Source organism: Protomyctophum parallelum (genome assembly GCF_964188405.1).
Source record: "Protomyctophum parallelum genome assembly, chromosome: 1".
Lineage (NCBI taxonomy): Eukaryota > Metazoa > Chordata > Actinopteri > Myctophiformes > Myctophidae > Protomyctophum > Protomyctophum parallelum.
This window is the reverse complement of record NC_139697.1, coordinates 47,396,521-47,419,463: the sequence shown is the minus strand read 5'-3', so window position 1 is coordinate 47,419,463 and position 22,943 is coordinate 47,396,521.

Sequence of the window (22,943 nt, the reverse complement as noted above, 5' to 3'; positions counted from 1 at the left end):
TCAGGCGACCCTTTTAAATAGGGACTTGACTCCAAACACCACACCCCCACCTCATTGTTATTCAAATCCGTACAATCCCTACCCCCCATATTATCTACATCTAGACATCTACTCTATGACCATAAATCTACTCTATGACCAAAAGGTATTCTAAATGTAGGGGCTGTTTAAAGTTCTTTTTATGTCCAATGTATGCTACATGCTTAAATTATATTGTTCAATATTGTTCAAAAATCAGATATGTCTAATAATGTACAAATATTGTTACCTACTTTTTTTTTTGCGATAACTTTGTTTGAAAATGGTTATCCAAACCAATCATTATCCAAAACAAACCAAACCAAACCCAACAAAAACATTACCAATCATACTTTGTACAAACAAAAAAGTTTGTATTGTTTTATTTTGTCTATACTCTATGTATGTATAGAGTACATCAAATGGAACGTACCCCTAACCATGTCATGAGTGGACAGGCCATATACTGATGCCATCATGGACTTGATTTACTTGACTTATTCCTGTAGGGTCCTAGGTGGAGCATAGGGCCGCAATCACACCCCGCCATCGGACTCTGTTTTGAGCAGTTTTCTTCAGCTGGGCCCACGGTAGTCCGGTCGTCTTTGCCTCACTCTCCACTGATCTTCTCCAGATCAATTCATGGAATTGATGGCAAATTATTATTTCACACAGCGACTACGTCTTAAATTTACTTTATGAGTCAATGCTCAATGCCCTAACGGCGTATCAAACTTTTTTGTTTGTACAAAGTATGATTGGTAATGTTTTTGTTGGGTTTGGTTTGGTTTGTTTTGGATAATGATTGGTTTGGATAACCATTTTCAAACAAAGTTATCGCAAAAAAAAAAGTAGGTAACAATATTTGTACATTATTAGACATATCTGATTTTTGAACAATATTGAACAATATAATTTAAGCATGTAGCATACATTGGACATAAAAAGAACTTTAAACAGCCCCTACATTTAGAATACCTTTTGGTCATAGAGTAGATTTATGGTCATAGAGTAGATGTCTAGATGTAGATAATATGGGGGGTAGGGATTGTACGGATTTGAATAACAATGAGGTGGGGGTGTGGTGTTTGGAGTCAAGTCCCTATTTAAAAGGGTCGCCTGAGATCTGCAGGCCTGTAGAGAAAAGACAGCTAGCCTTATTTGTGCCAGATAAGTTAGGAGTTGTCTGTTGTAAGTTGAAATGGAGCTTATGGGTAAAGGACAAACCGATGGCAATACACCTACGGTACCTACGGAACATAGGTATTATATCAACCCTCTCAAAATACGGGAATATAGTCCAGCACCGGACAGATTTGACTATACCCTTGATTTCGAATTAAACCGCGAGAGAGCTGACGCAGCGGTCATGACAGCGGACCCCTGCTACATGAACATACCCGTATACAGGCCAAGAGATGATGATGGTGATGGGGATGATGCGGAGGAAGAGGCTGAGGAGGTGGAAGATGGAGAACTGGTGGTCTCTGATCCGGACGACAAGTATTTTGCACCGATTGAACCGTTAGATTTGACTATGTGCATGAATGCTCCTGGACTTTCCGAAAATGGACAACTACCCATCACACCCCCATCCTCACCAGCACCGAACTATTCCAAACCACAGCGATCCCCAGCAGGCTCTGGTGATGAGGATGCAACATCCCCTCTCGCTGCACCCACAACTAGCTGGCTGCACCGAATGGATGAAAATGAAATTCTTCAGGTCCCCACACAGGGAATGGGTCGTATGAAAGTTAAAGATATAAAGATTGCATTAAAGTTATGGGATATCGAAAATGAACAGAAAAACAAAGATTCACATGAAGGTGCCTGTTAGAGATACGTTAATACCAATAGATATTAATGTAAAAAAAACGATTGAAAGTCATTGATTTGTGATTTGTGATTTACTACATGATATGATTTAATTAAGTCTATTAAATGTATTGTGTATCATACGTAAATATTATAGGCTATGCTAAATATCTGTATTATGTATTATTATGTATTTTTACCCCATGTTAAATTCTAGTTAGATTCTGACAATGTAATGCATATGCATGTAATGCAAATACTCTGGCCTGTGGTAAGGTCCTTCTATGTCACTGTGGGAGTGGACCTAAAAACGCCTAGTATTGGACATGAATGAACACTTGCATTAACACAAACAGAAAGGTTAGAGTAAGTTAGAGTAACATTAGTACATTTTTAGTACAAATTTGAGTGTATTGGCTTTACACTACACTTGTGTACTCAATGACTCAATGATTGCATGCTAATAGTATTGAAGTATTAAACTATTAAAACATGACATGATTTAATCTTGGGGCATCTGTGTCTATTCTTCTATGTCATTGTGGTAGTGGACCTAAATACACATAGGTATTGTGTATCATACCTATGTAAATATATGTTATGTTTCTCGTGAAACAAAAAAAACATCAATGTACACATATGCCACACTGGCAAACCTTCTATTTGTACACACCTCTAACCTCATTACGTATGTGTGACCCTGGCCGAATCAGTCACACAGTACTTTGTCCAGCGGAATATAAGTCTCTGTTCACACAAAGCAGGAGCATATACCCAATCGACAGTGGTAAATATATATATATATATATATATATATGTATGAATATAAGGAGAGATCATAATAAGTCACTGAACGGATATACAATATTATATATATATGCAAAGTAAAATAAAAGAAAGAAAAACCTCTCTTGACACCTGTCACATATGCACAAATGCGGAGCGATGAAGTTGAGATGGACAGGCTTAGACCACTACACACGCATCTCAGCAAACCAACCTCGGAAAGTGAAGTGACCAACGCAGAGCCAAGACAACCACGAGAATGGCACAGAATCAGTCAAAGGTGGAGCCAACAGCTACAGAAACTTGCAAACGCTCACGAGGTTGACAACGTTGTCAAATGTGGTCATTTTGTCATTGGGATAGATGGTGAATTCAGCATAGCAAAGGGAGTCTACTTGGGGTTAAGAGAGGATGGCACTGAAGTCGCCGTGAAGAGAATGCTGAAGGGCGAGAAAAACTTTTCATGTCTTCCAGAGCTTGATCATCCTTCCATTGTACAATATGTGGACTTTATAGAGGATGAAAACTTTGCATACCTTGTTCTTGAATTATGTGAATACTCGCTGGAAGAATACGTCAAGTTAGGAGATGAGTTTCCTGGAGACCGTCTTTGTGAAATGGTGAACGCAAAACAATTTCTCAATAGCTTAAAGACACTCCATCACCAGAGTCCTCCAATTCTCCACCGCAATATCAAACCCCAGAATGTGTTGTTTGGTAAGCTATAGACGAAAAATAAAACAAGCAGCTAATGTCTTTTTTGTTATTTATTTATACAATTTACCCTGCAGATGTTACAAGGAAGGTCAGATTGTCAGATTTTGGAATATGCCGACAGCTGCCCAGAGGACAAACAACATATGCAACGAGCAGTGCAGGAAGAAAATGCTGGAAGGCGAAGGAGACCATTGATGAAAACGACGGCCGTGAGCTTGTTCCCTATACAAGAAGTGCTGACATCCAGGTTTGTTCTTTTTTCAGCATGAGAGAACCATTTAATCAAAGAAAACAGCACATTCTGTCACTACATTTAAATTTCATTCTAAAGGTGGCTGGGATGTTGTTATATTACATCCTGTCTGGAGGACACCATCCTTTCGGTACAGGTCCACGGTGTGAAGTCAACATTCTGGATGGAATCTACAACCTGCACCATGTTCAGGATGTGCTCGCGAAGGATCTCATCAAGAGGATGATCAATGAAGACCCAAAGAAAAGACCTACAGTGGAGGAATGCTTGGATCATCCCTACTTCGGGGGAAACTTCTTTGCCTTTTTTTTTTATATTTTCTTTTTTACTATTTTGAAAAAATATTTTTGAATAGTTCAACTATCCAATCTACATTGACACCATTCCAATCTGGGTGATGGGCAATCCCTGTCATTACTGACTAATGTTTTCAATAGCGGCACTCGGAATGCAAAGCATACAGTACATAGGCCTACTATTACTACAATGCCAAGAAAAATTACCACAGGATTATATTCCACAATGGATATAACAATTTACAATTTAGGCATTTAGCAGACGCTCTTAATCCAGAGCGATTTACATTAAGAAAGAACAAAAAAGCATGGGAATACATCACATAAAAAGCATTTATCATGAGACATGTGTAAGCTAAGAAAGTAACAGTGATATGTAGTTCTAACACTTTTAAAGCATAACGGCATTTTACTTTTACTATTAGGATGTGTGCTAAACCTTTGACTATATGGTTAGGTATATAGTTATTTAAGCATTCAAATAAACTGCACATATTACAAAGACTACTGTCCTTGTACTTTCATCAAGACCGGTATTATTGAATAGCAGATTGCTCAAAGTTGACTGGTTAAATAACTTAACTTTAATGTTCAATCAATCAGTTTTACATAGGCTATTCTCCATGCTTGGATGGGTTATTCACTGCACCACAATTTATAGGGAAGACAAAAAACAAACAAAAAACGTAGCATTTTTACGCCATTCATGTTAATATGGGCCATAGCAAGTTGTTAACAAGGTGCAACTCCCCATTCATCCAAACAGAAAAGTCCTATCTGATTGTATTACACAACGTCAAGCTCACTAACATTGCAGCTGTACGAAAAGCTTGAATTATCCTCTTTTTATCCTCAAAGTGTTTGTTTCATAAAAATGCACTGCAGACATGCTACTTTGTATCCATGCAGGTGATTCTGTTCCAAGTATTGCAGTTTGGAAAGTGCTCGTTAGATATCACTCAACTACCCTGTGTTAGCTGCACTGTGTAGTTGCGCAGGCTACCACCTTTTTTTCTTTTTAATTTGCACATAATGCAAAAGGCAGCAGGACATTGCTTTACTGAAAACTAGTGCTTTCAAAATCTGATGGCAAGATGACAGCGGTCTGCAAATGGTCAATTGTGCCCTTCATGTGGTTTACCCACGGGAGTGCATCACTTAACATAACTTAAGCGTGGTATTGTTAATGTGGATAATTGTCCTAGCCCTGTTTTTTCAGTCACAGGAGGGGAAAAGGAGAATGGATATCATGTGTTCACCTAAAACTGCATAGTCCAGTCAATTAGTTTCAAATGAGTTTTATATGCATGAGAAATCATATACATTTACAATGCCAAGGCAGAGATATTTGTGATCTGGTATTGGTCCAGTGTGTTGATTGTGGGTATAGTTTTTTTTCTAAGATCTGTATAGGATGTTTTTGTTTCATGTTTTGCGTTCTCGAGATGTATGGTGTAAGATGTAGATTCTTTAATGGTTTTGTTTTGTGTTGTGAGCTTGATTTGTGATTTGTGTGCGAGTAGTTAGTAGTATAGTCATGCTATACTTGCACAGCTATTACTAATACAACTGTTAATATGCACCGATGCACTGATGCACTGATGGGGGAAAGTAGACCCTTTAAGCAGTTACAATTACTCATAAGAGTGTGCACCCTAGCTTTGCCCAAGCAAATAGATTCCTATATAGTGTCTGAAAAAAAGTAGAGACACGTCAGAATTCTCCAGGACAGACAACCTCTCAGGCCTGCGCTTCAAGGGGCGCCCCGATCAACGGACTGATATGATCGAATCTGATTCGTGATGTAACAGGTCGTATGTGCTTTCATATATATCTTTGCTGTTCATATGCATATCACATGACCATTCAATTTTGGGATAAGTATCCCGGGGGCAATCATTAAAATGCCAGATCTTGTGATTCCATGATTTATGTGTTCAGCCTGTTTATTGGACTATCAGATAACCCCCATCACAGTAAAAACACATCAATACCTATAACACTATCATAATGTGTATTGTGATAAAGTCATATGCCATGGCCTGGGACATAATGAGGTCATATTTCAAAATATTGCCTGTTCTGTATTTGAAAGTGAAATCAGTTAGGTAATAAACTGTAATGTCAATGTAATGTAAAAGTTTACGTGAACATATCATAAACTACACTACAGTTTTAAAACATTTATTTGTATTATCTAACTATCTAAATGTTTAACTAAATCTAGTGGTCTAAAAGACATCCCCGTAATCATGTCAATTATATACCGGCATGTATTTTGACTAAATGTTTTACTTTAAACATACCACTAGGCTGTCACAGAGTTAGGGGTGAACACCATTTTTAACACTGCTGCACAACCATGGAATAAATATATATATATAATATTATATAACTTTTCTAAAGTTAGATACAGGATAAACCAGGCATCCTAAAACATGCACGCACAGCCCACACCTTTGGGGGCCATGTTTAGTGTTTTTCCCTCAATACCATCGCTCTCTAAACCAGAGAGGGATGTTTTGGCCTTTGTCACTCTGTTAGCTAGGAGACTAATTCTGACCAACTGGAAATCGCCCACTTCCCCTTCTCACACTCATTGGGTTAGGGACACCTTGTACTGTGTAAAACTGGAGAAGATTAGACACTCCTTGAATGGTTCTTCCGATAGGTTTGGGAGGATATGGGGTCCATTCTTTCAATTCATTCAGAATTTGAATCTGTCTCTGCTTGGGGATGAGTGAGGTCTGCTGGACTTTTGTTTTAAAAGTAGCTTATACTGTGATTGGATTGTATGGATTGGATTGTATTGGATTATGGATGTATCATGTACCTATGATTTTCTTTTTATATATAGGATGTTGTGTACTGTTTTTGTCTGCCTTTTATTTTTCAACTTGTATTTAAGGTTTGATCTGTCTTGTTTTCTGTTGTCCTTTTTCTTTGGGGTGAAAAGTTAATGTGTTTACTCTTTTATGTCATACTTGTGGGGTTTATTTAAGAGAAGCTGTTAATGTTAATTATTATTTTTCAAACTCAGTATTTCAATAATGCTTCTATGAAAAAACAAACAATAAACTAAGTTATAAAAATAAAATAAAACATGCACGCAGACACACACAGAGAGAGAGAGAGAGAGAGGGGTCCAATAGTTCTAAGCACTCAGACCATCCTTAACAAAAGGTTTTTGTACTTCAATACAATGAATATCCCCTTTTTCCAAAGGATCACACCCCCCCCCCCCCCCCCCCCCCCAATTGTGGTGAGGTCAAGTTATGCATCTGAGATGGGAGCTGCGGAGCAAATTGTCATTAAAAAAAGATATGGGCTTGATTTTTAGGTGTTCTTTTTTACCTAGATCTTTTGGGTCAAGAATATACAGCCCCATTGTGTTTTAGATATATCTGTAAAGATGATTCCCGTCTGTTTCCCAGTCCTTAGCAGCATGCCTGTAAGACCAGGCCATGGTTGGGAGCTGTCCTGTTTCACTGGTAAATGAACTAAATGTTACGCCCAGCCCGTCATAGACACACAATGAAAGACAGGAGATTCCCTCTCATTATTCTCTGTCCTATAATGAAACCTCAAAAATATAAGAGCAAATTCATTTCTAGCAGTGGATGTTTCTCACGACTGTAGCAAACTAGTGGTATCACCGTGTGTAATCTATCATCTCACCCGTTCACATGGTGTTATAGATTTTTATTTTTTTTAGAGTTTATAACCTCACTCATGAACCCTGTTCAATGGTTGTATAATTAACCCTATTCAATATCATGGGGGGAGTTTTTTGCAAAGTCATAGCACTAGATAAATCAACCATGACTAGGCCTTATTGACATGTGAAAAGCCCTCAATCATTGCGCTTTAACACTGCTGCCATACTGCCATGTATTTTACTTTAAACATCCCAAAGATGGTTGTTATATCACAGGCTGTCACAGAGTTAGGGGTGAACACCATTTTTAACACTGACCCGCCAATCATGGCATAAATATATAATATTATATAACTCTTTCTATGCGCATGCAGGCCTGCACGCACGCACTCACACACGCACACAAGCGCACACGCACACACACGCACGCACATGCATGCCATTGTATAACCCTAGCTTTGAACTTGATGTTCCCACGACCTTGGTGACCTCTAGGACAAAAGCTAGATGGACCCATTGTCTAATTAATTGATTAATTGATTGTCTAATCATAAGGGGGCGTGCCAAGGTCATCAATCAAACCTATATTCGACATTGACTAGTATATTACTTCTCTCCTGGGACCTGCTGCATAGTGCTGCTGATGCTGCATTCCATCTGAGAAAAGTTCCAAACATATTTATTGTGTACAATTCTTTAAGGGTTGGTGTTGAATTTGGAAACCGTCACGAGTCATATGTATTATTTATTACCTGCATTTCCAGCATAGAAGGGCTCCTGGGAGTCCTGGCTGACCTCCTGCTGATTGCTGTCTATAAAGGTTGAAAGATATGTTGTTTAACTTAGGCCTGTTGTGTGCTGCCTCAAAACGGTCATAACAGATATTTCTCTTACCATTTGGAGATGGAAAATTGGAGGACGTTTCTCGCTCCGTCACGTGGGGCTCCAAAAATGACATTATGTCATACAGTGGCCATTTGTGGGTGACTCTCCCTTCACTGCCACTTTTGGGGTTTCTTAACTCTCTCCTGGTTCTGGTGTATTGGCTCCGGAGGCCTGCCCACCTATCAAAGCACTTTTGTGCTGAGTATGCAAGACACGGAAATGAAGCATGGCACAAATCCAAAGGGACACCAGGAAAAGTCTGTCCTATTCAAATTGTTGCCCAAGGCAATACACTGCAGAGGTCTGGGTTTACTCTACTCTACTCATCATACAGTTACAGTGGAGTCTACTGTATGATGCCTGATCCCTATACAACAAGCATCTCTCCTTCATATTTTTTTACATCAAGTAGGCTTATACCATTTCTTGATTCCAAGCAGTGTATAATCACAGTATGATACACATATCGACAGGAATACAAGCAGAGTGGGCACCTCGATCATAAATAGGCTATTTTGTCCAAAATGTAGAAGTATTTGGAAAATGACCTTAAGTAATATACGTCCATGATTTGGACATATAGCCTCAATGCTGCATCATTATTATCTTACATCCTTCAAGGTATTGTTTATTGGGAAAATGAATTTATATAGAGGATTTGTAGCAATTACGCCAGAACTTTACACAGAGTATACGCGTGACGCACGTACCTGGTGTAGCCGCTATCATTGCGGCCGAGCTACACCAGGCTTTTCAGCGCGCGTTTGCGCGCACACGCGAGACCCGCATACAGTGTGTACAGTATGTATCCAGTTATTAACTGGATGCGTGGGGCACGTGTACGCGTGTGCGCTTTGAAAAGCCGTGTGTGGCTCGACCGTATAGGGAATGCACTTGAATACGGTTTTCCTTCTGAATATATTTGAGACGACAAACTAATTTGAGACCCGGCCTCTTTATTAGTGAGAACCTATATATACGTGAGGCATGAAGATGTCCACAAAATACGTGAAGCCTATAGAATAATGAATTATATTTGGGTCAAAAAGTCAGATCAAATGAAGAATAAATCACAATATCGCATCTGTGCACAGTTACACGCGTTCGGAACTGGGCACCGGGAGCGTTTTCTAGCGCGCTCCCGGTGCGCATTTCCGAAGCCCTGTAGCAAAATGTTAGAATTACTATACCTTATTGTCTTATTTAAGCATGTTCAAATCACTTAAACACATTTTGATGTCCTTTTTTACATTTTGGAACAACTTGCCTATATTTAATAGAGGTGCGCACAGACCCAATCCTTGCATGGTGCCAACCTATGCTGTTACCCATCCCATGCCATCTTATCCTACGTTAGGCTATATCTCGCCTACTTACCATCTACGTCTATCTCACGACCAATAGCCACAAATGCTGCCCATCGCATGTCCTTTCTGCAGTAATAAGGATGCTGCTTGTTGTATATTATGGGGTGGTTGCAAACACTAACGATAAGTCTTTCATCAAATGATGCCATCGCCATGATGCTCTCTTCTCGTCTGCGTCCCTGGGGGGTTACTAGCCTGTATATCTGCACAATCAGTGCCAGATAGAATCGACAAATCTGGTACTGATTGTCGAACGAACTTTCTAGAACCAGACTGGAGACAGCTGCGCGTAACTTGGAGACTCCAAGTTGCGTCCGGGCGCACGGCTCCACTTTATCAGTACCACTACCACAGTAGGTGCCAAGTCTGGCACTGATTCCGTGTGTATGTATAGTAGCCTCCAGGTACGCAGACTAGCAGAGAGCATGGCATCATTGTGGAAAATTAATATTTTCTGTTAGCAACGACTTTTTTTTCATCCATTTTACCACAACACATGACACATGGCATTTCAGGCTGTTAGCCATGACGCAGACGTCGATGGTAGGCTATAGGCGAAATATAGGATAAGATGACATGCGTCTCCAAGTTGGAGCCTAGGTTGCGCCTGGGCGCACGGCTCGCCTCTCTCCTATCTGCAGTCAGACCGTTCACCGTTACTTCAGGAGAGGAGACGACAGATTGAAGCGTGCATGCCACTGCTTTGGCATTGCCACTGGACACCTCGATGTTATTAAAAAAATTAGAGAAAAAAAATGGAGGGGGGGGGGAATCATATTTGAACCATAATCTGAAGTAGGCCTAATGTACAGTAGGCCCATTGGGCATAGCCAACACGGCACATCATTATCACATCTACATTTATCCTTCAACATTTCATGCCCAAAATGATTGTTTGGGAGCAGTAGCATTTTCAGAAATATAAGTCATGGCTACGACTCTTTCATAATCTCCAGTCCAATGCGCACTGCCCATGCGAACAGAAAACATGTTCATTCATATTAACAGTTTTATTTTATTTTAACAACCAAGTCCGTGCAGTCAGGCGGATAACTATTGATTATGGGTCGGGTGGAATAACAAACTGATGCGAGGTGGAACGAGAGATCTGAAACTTCACGGAGTCGACGTGACACCTGAATTATTTGATAGCTTGCATGCAATCTCTTTTGATATGCTACTCTACTATTTCTGCAGGTTAGGACTCGGAGTAGCTCCGGTCCATTCTGCCAATGCATATAACAAATGCAAATAACGGGACACTCAGACAGTATGTCGCCAAGGGTTCACAATTTATTATACACATACAGAATTATATATATAGCTGAGTACATTTGTATATTCACGTACAGTCGTACAAGTAGGCTACACAGCATAGGCACTCAGATCATAACACAGGGCAGAATCATATAAGCATTAGGCTATATGGACCAGAGGCTGCTAGGTTAGGATCGTGAATGATAAAATGCATGCACCTTGAATTATAACGTTTGTTTTAATTTTCTGTTCGGCCACGACGGGCAGGGATTATTTTTTCCTGTTGAATTGCTTACTGGAACAGACCAAACTACTTTACTTAACAATAACAACATTTTAGTTCCGAAAATGCATTTCCTCCTCCGCGTCTGCAGTCTGCACTCTGCTGAATAAAAACAACAACAGAGTGAAAAGACCGCCCAGTGAAGCGTAACAAACGGACCTTCTCTCCTATTGGTTGGGGGGTAAACCCAACCCTTTTTGTCTTGTCTGAAGTCCCACCCTGTTCTTCAGTCTTTCGACTACAAAATGTTTTCTGTCGCGTGTCTTGCCCCCCCCCCCACATAAAACAAGTTTGTCTGATTACACCACGTGACTCCCATTGGAAATGAATTGGGAGCTGTCTTGTCTGATGCGTTTCATCAGACAAGACAAAGATCTTTGTCTGATAGGTGTGACTGGGGCCCTAGACATGTGATGTGACTCCCCAATCACCCATATTCAGGACAGCTGTGACACCTGGCTGCTGACTGAATAAAGGGGAGCCACACCCGGCCATCAGAGTAGCTGGCTGGCTTGTTGTGGTTTCCTGGTGGTGTGTTGGGTCTAGGTGCAACAAGAGACTCATTGATGGTATGCAGTATGCACGGTTTCATGTGTTTTGATAAATGTATGTTTTGAGCAAAATATGAATGTTCCTTAACTCTTGCAGGGCAGGCATTGACAGTGGGAATCCCAGCTTCCCTGGGATAGGCTGCTTCTTCCCCCCACATGTCGTAGGCTTAAGGCCTTGTCTGCCCATCAACTGCTGATGGTTCAGTGGCATGGCACCTCGAGTCATGGCCTCGTCTGCCGACTGCATGCGGCGCCCTTCGGCTCCGGTTCGGTGTCATGTGGCGTTTATGGACCAGAGCATGACGTCATTATTATGTTTGTGAATCAGTGGACCATAACACAGGTTAACACAACTCTTCTTTACTTTCAAACTCAAGAGTAATAATACAACAACCGGAGAAGCAGCAACATCATACACTCATCTTGTATATCAGACTGAAGTACTAGATCCCAGAAATCCCCCCAATCATCACAAGCATGCAGGAACATGCAATGAGCGCAGCACCATCGGACAGCTGTCAGTGAGACATAACATTCCCCCCCCCCCCCCCCCTGGCAAAAACTCAAGCATACAGTCCCGACACAAAGTCCTGTAAGCGGGCAGGGCGAGAACGCACGCGAGCAGGACGCGGAGTGGCACAGGCCTGAGGCCGAGCAGGCCCAGGAATGTCCAAGACCTGTGCAGGAATAGGCAAAGCCACGGGATAATCCACAGAGAGAGGCGCAGTCACGGCGTAATCCAGTCGGAGGCGGCGATGAGCGGCTCCTTGGCCCGTTTAGACTGATCGTAGCTGCGCTTCATCTGAGCCTGCTGACGGGAGAGGCTCTAACCACAGGGGAAGGGGAGCGGGGAAATGGGCGTAGTGGAACGGAGCCTGTCAAGGGGCAAAGCGAGCTCCCGGCCCAGCATGAGGGAGGCCGGGGAGACGCCCGTGGTCGAGTGCTTGGTGGCTCTATAGTGCAGCAGAGTATGACGGAGGGCCTGGGAAAACGAGTTTTTCAGAGACTGGTTGAAACGTTCAACACCACCGTTGGCCTGGGGGTGGTAGTATGCAGTGCGCACGTGTCGGATACCCTTGCTCTGGAGGTAGTTAGTGAACTCAGCGGACACCATCTGGGGGCCATTATCCGTTGTGATGGTCCGGGGAAGGCCTGCAGCGCTGTTTCAGCTTCACGATGCCCAGGTGGCCCTCGTGCGCCATGGACAAGACGCGTGCACGCAGGGCACCAGGGATCACTGTGCACAGCCCACGTGCCACACAGGTGTCATTCCAACAGGAGAGCTCCTGACGCACACGGGAGAACGCAGCAAGCTCCCCCGGGAACACATGAGGCCAGCCATCGTGAATGTATGTGCGGAGGGCAGAAAGGATGGGGTCCTGTTCAGAAGCGTCCTTGAGCTCCTGCAGAGAGACAGTGGCCTGAAGGGGCGCATGCAACATGTTAATAATGTCCCGTTCAATACAGTCAGTGTCGACGTGCAGGGCCGGGGCCGGGGCGGGGACAGATCGGGACAGCAGGTCAGCCACAACATTGTCTCTGCCCGGGGTGAATTTCAGATCAAAATTGTACTGACGGAGGCGGTCATACCAGCGGTGTAGTCTGAGTGGTCTGTGGCCTGTCCCGGACGTGGACAGCAGCGCCGTAAGAGCCTGGTGGTCAGTTCTGAGAGTGAAAGAGCGGCCATAGAGATAGAGATGCCACCTCTCACAGGCCCAGATGCAGGCCAACGCCTCTCGCTCGCCCACGGAGTACCGCTGCTCAGTCGGGTTGAGGGCCCGGGAGGCGAAGGCGATGGGTTTCTCGACCCCGTTCTGGATCTGCGACAGCACAGCTCCTATAGCTATAGACGATGCGTCACAGGTCACGAGGGTGGGGCTGGCTATGTCAAAGTGGGCCAACACTGGGGAAGAAGTAAGTTGCGTCTTGAGGGCACGCACAGCATCACTGCACTCCCGAGACCACACCCAAGGCTCGTCCTTGCGCAGCAGCCGACGCAGAGGGGCTGTGGTGTCAGAGTACTGTGGGAGAAACTTCAAATAATAGCCGGTCATGCCCAGGAATGAGGCAACCTGGGAAGCTGAGCTGGGGTCTGGGATGGCCTGAATTGCGTCCAAGTTGGAATTAAGTGGAGTTATGCCACCTGCAGACAGCCGGAACCTTACAAACTCAATTTCTGGAACAGAGAGGACACACTTGTCAGTATTGAGAGTAAGGTTGTGCTTGGCCAGGGCAGCAAACACCATGTCGAGTCGCTGGTCATGAACGTCAGTCGTGGCCCCGTGCACCACCATATCATCGAGAAAAACGGCCACGCCCGGTATACCAGCCAGCACAGACACCATGACTTTCTGGAAGCAGCTAGGGGCGGAGCATAGGCCGAACGGCATCCGAGTGTAGCGGAACACCCCGGCATGTGTGACAAAGGCTGTGAGGTTCCTGCTGCTGGGGTGAAGAGGCACCTGGAGGTACCCCTGTCTGAGGTCGAGCTTAGTGAACACTGTAGAGCCGTAGAACTGAGCCGTGAGCTCCTCTGACGTGGGGAGGGGGTACTGGGACCACTGCCTTATTAACTGCACGCAGGTCCACGCAGACACGCAGGCCCCCCGACTTCTTTTTGGCCACCACCAGGTTCGAAACCCAGGGCGAAGCATCCACTGGTTCAATGATACCAGCTTCCAGTAGCTGCTGTAGCTCAGCCGAGACCCCGTCACGTAGGGCCAGCGGGATGCGGCGCAGTGGCTGGATGACAGACCTAACTGAGGGGTCGATGAGGGGTTGGTGGGCGAAAGCAGAGAGGCAACCCAGACCATGAAACAGAGACGGCCACTTCTGCTGCCATGGCGTGGTGACAGTCATAATGGCTGACCCCCCCGTATCCAGGACGGAGAACCCCAGAGCGGTGAACACGTCTAAACCCATCAGGTTAGCCCCCCGGCGAGCCACTTGGAAGACACAACCGGGCACAGTCTTAGTCCCATAGCGGGCAGTCACCTGGAGAGACCCCACCAGGTCGATGCCTGACCCCCCATAACCATACAGGGCAGTAGAGGGTGCGGACAGGGGCAGCGAACTGAAAAAGTTATTGTAGGTATCCATGTTTAGGAGAGACCAGCCCGCACCAGTATCCACCAGCAGACGGCAGCACACATCATTGAGGTAGACTGAACATGACTTGAATGGCACTGCACCCGAGGTGACATTGTGGATAACAGTGGGACCAGACTGGGAGTCCTGGACCGGGGCAGAGCGACAGACAGCAGCAAAATGATTTAGCTTACCGCAGTTACGGCATGACTGGCCACGGGCAGGGCAGTCCTGGGCTCTTGATGCATGTGTCTTAGACCCACAGTTACCGCAGGGCTGTTGTTGTGGTTGTGGGCGGGGCCGCTGACGTCGTTCCAGTTGCATCACAGCCGTGGAGTCAGGGTCCGTTGCATCGCTGCGTGGCGGTGGCGGGAGCAGAGAGTGGTCGGACGTACGGCTGAATGTGGCCACCTGTTGTGTAGTTAACATGGCTGCACACTCAGTTGCACTCTCAACATTAAAGGCAATAGCAACAGCCTCGGACAGCAACAGTTCATCCTTTTTCATTAACAGTCTCTCACGTACTTTCACGTTGCTTGTGTGTTCAATCAATTGGTCACGGATCATTTCATCCTGCAGCGCGCCAAACTTGCACGATCCAGCCAGCCCCCGCAAGTTAGCCACATACTGGTGAACAGACTCACCGGGCAGCTGGCGTCGTTGTCTGAACAAAAAGCGTCGGAGAAGAGCGCTTTGCGGGGCCGCGAAATGTCCTTGTAGAAGCACCACGGCGGCGTCATAGTCCGTATCGGGCTCAGTTTCCAGCGTCCCGAGCACCCGTTGACCCTCCGTTCCCAGACAGTGTTGCAACAGCGCCTTTTTGCGCGCCGCGCCGACGCCGGTCAGCCCCATAGCAACTAGCCATGTTTCAAAGGACTGTTTCCAGCGAGTCCAGGGCACTGGAGACTCGCCCGGCAATTCCAGGAAGGGGTTAGGTGGTGGGAGAGAAAAAGCAGCCATCCTCGTCGCCAATATTATGTTTGTGAATCAGTGGACCATGACACAGGTTAACACAACTCTTCTTTACTTTCAAACTCAAGAGTAATAATACAACAACCGGAGAAGCAGCAACATCATACACTCATCTTGTATATCAGACTGAAGTACTAGATCCCAGAAATCCCCCCAATCATCACAAGCATGCAGGAACATGCAATGAGCGCAGCACCATCGAACAGCTGTCAGTGAGACATAACAGTCATGGCCTAGTGTGGCCCTCTTAATTTGAGGTAAAGAGCTGCCTATTGTATTTGTATGTTTTAAATTGTAATAAGTATTGGTTATTAATATTGTCCTTTTGTTTTATTAGGAGGAGCTCTTTACCTCTGCTGTTTTTGTCCCTATTTTGGTTATCTCATTCGTTCTGTTTATTTTGTTGTGCAAACCAGCTGTTTTAGTGATTTCCATTAGTAGTTCCTCATAACGTGTACATTTGGCCCCAGCCGTGCCAGTATAGCAGGTGGTTCAGATAGTAGTCCGACAGGTGGGATGATCACGGGTGGTAGGCTGTGTTTGGGATTTAGTATAGTCTGCATGCTTATTCCCAGTTTTATTGTGAGTGTTTAACAGTATCTCTTGTTTTGCAGTGATTGAAGAGTGACGTGTCTTGCTGTGTGTGGGCTATTTGGTGGCGGTTAGACATTTCCCTTCTCTCCCCTCACTCCCTGTGTCAGGACACCCTTTAAAACCCCTGCTACTGGTATAGTATTAGTATAGCACATGGGCCCCTAACTGTCATTCATAATCCCTTTTTGATATTGACCTTTTTGTAATGGTCATTTTAAGTAGTATTTTGTAATTGTTAACTAAATGCATTCCTAACCCATGATCTTTCAGTAATTCAAGTCTTATGTATTTAATTCTGTTTTGAGTTATGAATAAAACAATATATATTTCAACTGGAACTGCACGTCTCTGCTCCCCTTATCATTGCCCAGTGGGCTATTGTACATATTCTCTGGGTGAAATTCCCAGAGTGGCGTAGTCTGGCTCTGTTTCCGGGCCTTAGTGCCCTGGCCACATATAGTTCAGGAGACCAGTGTCCATGAAATCACGACACTTTGAACTACCTGTAAAAAAGCACTGTCCGTAATTTCTTCTTTTTCAAATAAAGGTTTGACAGCTACAGATCCGTTGTATGTTCATTACAAGAAGCTCATCACTACACATGTGTTTCACCTCCAGTATGGACATCTTGTACTGTGAACAATACAGTGACAAGAACTGCTTCATTTTACATCCTTCATACCAAACAATCATACTATAAGGAACATGAGTATTAATTTTACACACCACACACCTTTTACTTGAACTATTGCTACATTAAATATGTCTTAATGTTACTGTGTGCATCCATTTCACTAAGCCTGTAACTGTAATGGCAAATAAGAAATGCTTCACACAGTTCTGTGTACGGATGGTGATGATGGTAAAACTACATGCAGATAACATGTTAATATTGTTAATATGTACATATTTTAAAATGTACAGCATGTATGTTGAAACTAATAAAACGTAGAATTGAGTTCTGAAACAAACTCCCTGAAAAGTGCAGCTCTGCAACAACTGTTATTTACACAGATATCTATACAGTTAAAAACATGCATTTTTGCTTCTTCCTTTCATTGAGATTCTATTATTTAAATGTTCAATTTCAGGGTAGAATAGGAAAGTGACATAATGCAGCTTTAACTTTATTATTTTTTACTGAATCTGATCATCATTGTATAATGTTTGATATAAGACGTATTGAGTTGCCTTGTTGTTGGGAGCAGTGATTGGCCAGTTTTGTTCTATTGTTGAGGTGTCCCGCCCCCCTCAATCTGATTGGAGCATCAGGGCCCTCTGTTAGTATTTAACAAGAGTTTGTTCTGTTGGGAGTCACTTTAACTCTGCTAGTTGTTAAGAGCTGAACTTCTCCTTTCTGCACTAGCTGAAGCGTTTATTTGGGCAGGTTTTGAGTTATGGCTTTACTACAAACATTGAAGTCCTTGGTCAACCAGAGACAATCTGCTGCTGCTGAAGAGATATTTGGGGTCGTTGGAAGAATTTTAACAGAGTACGAGGATGAAGCTTTCCACATCAAGCAAGAAACTGACCGCCAACGCAGGGGAAAAGCCCTTTACGTGTACAGTTTGTGGCAAGGGCTGTATTCATAATGGGGCATTAAAAATACATATGATTACTCACACTGGGGAAAAGCCCTTTATGTGTACAGTTTGTGGCAAAGAATGTAGTCAAATGAGTAATCTAAAAACACATATGATTACTCACACTGGGGAAAAGCCCTTTATGTGTACAGTTTGTGGTAAGGGTTGTACTCATAATTGGGATTTAAAAGCACACATGAGGACTCATACAGGGGAAAGACCCTTTATGTGTACAGTTTGTGGCAAGGGCTGCCGTCACACTGGGGAGTTAAAAGTACACATGAGGACTCGTACAGGGGAAATACCCTTTACGTGTACAGTTTGTGGCAAGGGCTGGCGTCACACTGGGGATTTAAAAGTACACATGAGGACTCATACAATGGAAAAGCCCTTCATGTGTACAGTGTGTGGCAAGGGCTGTAGTCAAACGAGTGATCTAAAAAGACACATGTTGACTCACACAGGGGAAAAACCCTTTACGTGTACAGTTTGTGGCACAGGCTTTAGTCGAATGGGTAATCTAAAATTACACATGATGACTCACACAGGGGAAAAACCCTTTATGTGTACAGTTTGTGGCAAGGGCTGCACTCATAATGGAGAATTAAACATACACATGAGGACTCATGCAGGGGAAAAAAACATTTGATTGTAGTTTGTGAAAAGGGCTTTAGACGGATTGATAATCTAAAAACACACATGAAGACACACAAAGAAGGCATGGGAGGTTTTCAAGTTGTATAATGACCTGCTGATATTACAACATGAGATTAAGTGTTAATTCATATTTGTCAAATGTCAAATTCATTATATGCATTCATATGCATGCGCTAGTGGTGCAATTGTGTGTTGAGTGTTGACATGTGTTGTTTGGACTAACATATTATCATAGTGCATTTTAATCACAAAATTTGATCATTTGTTTAGATTATCTGTATTATTTACTATGTTGTCTTCATAGAATGCATTGTAACTGAACATATTTACTATATCATACCTGTAAAAAAAAACTGTCCGTATTTTCTTCTTTTTCAAATAAAGGTTTGACAGCTACAGATCCTTTATGTGTGTTCATTACAAGAAGCTCATCACAACACATGTGCTTCACCTCCATTATGGACATCTTGTACTGTGAACAATACAGTGACAAGTACTGCTTCATTTTACAGTTAGTATGTTCTAGTTAGTTAGTATGGTTCCCTCCTTCCAAAGCCTGACCACGCTCTGTCATTAAAACCCATTCAGACATAAGCTCAATTCTACAAATGTCTTCTAAATCCTGACAGTGAGGTTTCTCAAACAATTTCATGTCAAGGACTCCCAAAAAATATATGTAATAGGCTGCCGACCCCCATCTGAAAATATGTTCTTTCAGGAACCCCTCTGAAGCAAGGATTTCTAATAAAGGGTTGACAGCTAAAGATCATTGTGTTCATTACAAGAAGCTAATCACATTGCATGTGTTTCACCTCCCTTATGGACGCCTTGTACTGTGAAAAATACAGTGAAAGAACAGCTTCATTTTGTATCCTTCATACCAAACTATTACTAAAAGGAACATGATAGGAGAATTAATTAAAACAAAATTAAACAGTCTACACATATTTTACTTGAACGTTCTACATTGAACATGACATGAGTAAGTCCTAATGTTACAGAGTGCATACTGTCCATTGTACTTAACCTGTGACTACATGTAGATCTAGCGTATAATAAGAAATGCTTCATGTTCTAACAAGTGTGTGTAAGGGAGGTGACACATCCCCAGGTGGGGCGAAATACTTTCGCGGCGGAGACGTAAGTCCTGACCTATTATTTTCCGTTGTTGGCTATATTCGAGTACGTCATGGCGTAAATATCAATTCGTCCCGTCGGTTCAACAATTCGCCCCAGCGCTTTATCTTCGTCGTGACGATGTCTGATTGCGTCGCCGTTTGCGACGTATTTCATAATAGGTCTTGGCTGTTTGATAAGAATTCACCACGACTTAATAATAATTTGTCGCAGCGTTAAGAATCCGTTGTGGCGTGAGGACTCGTCGCGGCATAGAACGGGACTCGTCGCGGCTATATCTACCCGTTTGCGACGTAATAGGTTGACTTTGGTATATTTGCGGTGGTATTGCCTTTTTCCGCGCATCGTGCCCGGGGCCCGGCACGTGCGCCTCGCCGGTCCGGTTCCGTGGAGGGATGGCCCGGGGGGACCCTTGGGGGATCACGGAGGTCCGCATAGCGACGAGAGTGCAGTGAGTGTGTGTGTGTGTGTGTGTGTGTGTGTGTGTGTGTGTGTGTGAGCGTCTGAGCGCTTGTGGGGGGGGGGGGGGGGGGGGCTGGCCAACGCAATAGATAACCTACAAGGACATATGAATTTAATTTATATACACGGCTATATTCATTTAGCCGATCACCAAAGCTCACCGCGCTCGTATAGCGCATTGACTGTCTGTCTGTCTGTCTGTCGGCCGGAATCTGATCTACAAGCTCACGCATCGCAGCGGACAGCGGTTGATTATCGCTGGGCCGCAGCGGGTCTATATCCCCCTCCGCCCCCCCCCCCCCCCCCTCCTGCAGAAGTCATAGCTTGCCATAATTCCAATGATCATTTGCCGTCTGATTGATATGCAACGAACATAGGCTATTGGTTTTATAAACGGCAGATCGGAGAGCGCGGTTCTGCGCAGCCCCGTGCGCCTTGTGGATCAGAGCGCACGGGGGTTAATGATAATACTATATTATATAGGCCTAATAGGTATATGACAGACAGACAGCCAGCCAGTCTGTCTGTCAGTTAGCCAGTCAGCTATATATAGCCAGTCAGCCAGCCAAATAAAAACATGGCACATAGATGACACAAGACTCAGTGAGAATAGCATAATAGTGTGTGTGTGTGTGTGTGTGAGAGAGACCTATAAACTCTCGTCCTCTCTCTCTCCTAATTATTGTGCAGCGCAGCTGTACACACACACACACACACACACACACACACACACTGAGTACTAAGTAAGTAGCCTATAGGCTACGGCTCTAAAAACATTAAATACTGCGGGAGCATTTATTAGCACACTAAACAAAGTTGGATTTGTACATTGCAGAAACTGCAGAATGCAGGTTTATCAGAGCGATATAGTGCAGCTGTGAGTGAGTAGCTGCTGCAGCTGCTGAGTCCGTGCACCAATAGAGCGACCGCGGCACGTATGCTTGAAATATTAAATAAAAATATGTCGGGCTTCCGGGCCGGGCCCGGGCCGTTTCTGGACTGTACCAACGGGCTTAGGGCCGGACGGGCCTTAACTCCACGGGCCCCTATATTTTAGGCTCGTGCAGGGCTCTAGTGTGTGTGTGTGTGTGTGTGTGTGTGTGTGTGTTAAATGTGGTCATTTAAATGTAGGCCATACACGCACCATACAAGCACCTATATTATATAATGTGTTATACAAATGGGCAATCAACATATAGCAGCAATAATTTTCAGTAATCAGTTCAGTAATAATTAGCATAAGTTATTATTAACGAAAAACATCTAATAGTATTTTAAATTGGTCTAATAAAGTTAGAAACTAATCAGAAGCAGCAACCATTTTGTTTCAAACAACTATAGACCAATAAAATAGTAAGCTAGTATTTATGTTTTTCGTTAATAATAATACATGCTAATTATTATTGAACGCAAGTACACTGGTATGTACGCTATGGTACACTATAAGCTTGTATATCTGTTTCTTTTAAGCACGCGCCGCATTCTGTCAGAATCTCGTGTGTGTGTGTGTGTGTGTGTGTGTGTGTGTGTGTGTGTGTGTGTGTGTGTGCGCAAGAGCCGAAGCACCCGCTGGCAAAATAATAAGCCAATAATAATAAGTTGCGGGGCGGGTGCCTTAAAATATATAGGCTACTCTAAGGTGGGCACCCACTGTCGTTACTGTCCCCCAGAAGGACGATCGTAATCGTAATCACATTGCCTTGCGCTGTGCGTAAAATAGTATTTTTTTCAGTATGAGGCTATACGCAGCAAGTGCAAAGGGGGGACCCCCCCCCCCCCCTCCAAGGGTCCACATGGGGTGGGGGGGGAGGCACACGGATAGGAGCACAAGCGCTCAGACGCTCACACACACACACACACACACACACACACACACACACACACACGCACACACACTCACTCACTCACTCACTGCACTCTCGTCGCTATGCAGACCTCCGTGATCCCCCAAGGGTCCCCCAGGGACCCCCCCACCCCCCCAGGGGTTCACGGACGAGGGTCGGGCCATCCCTCCACGGAACCGGACCGGCGAGGCGCACGTGCCGGGCCCCGGGCACGATGCGCGGAAAAAGGCAATACCACCGCAAATATACCAAAGTCAACCTATTATGTCGCAAACGGGTAGATATAGCCGCGACGAGTCCCGTTCTATGCCGCGACGAGTCCTCACGCCACAACGGATTCTTAACACTGCGACGAATTATTATTAAGTCATGGCGAATTATTTTATAGCCCCGACGTTGGGGCGAATTAATAAAACGTCGGGACGAATTGATATTTACGCCATGACGTACTCGAATCTAGCCAACAACGGAAAATGTTAAGCCACGACGCAAAATGATTCAGTCACAACCTAGGTCGTCCGCCGTGAATGGATTTCGCTGTCTCTCCACATCCCATAGTCATACTGTGATGATGGTTAAAACTATGACAAAATAATAGTAGTTGTTGACGTGAGTTGATATGTTATCTGACAATTGGTATGAATGAAACATTTTATTTAGTCGTAGGATATGGGAATTCCACCTTTATCTACCTTGTTAGAATAAATGGGTTGTGAAT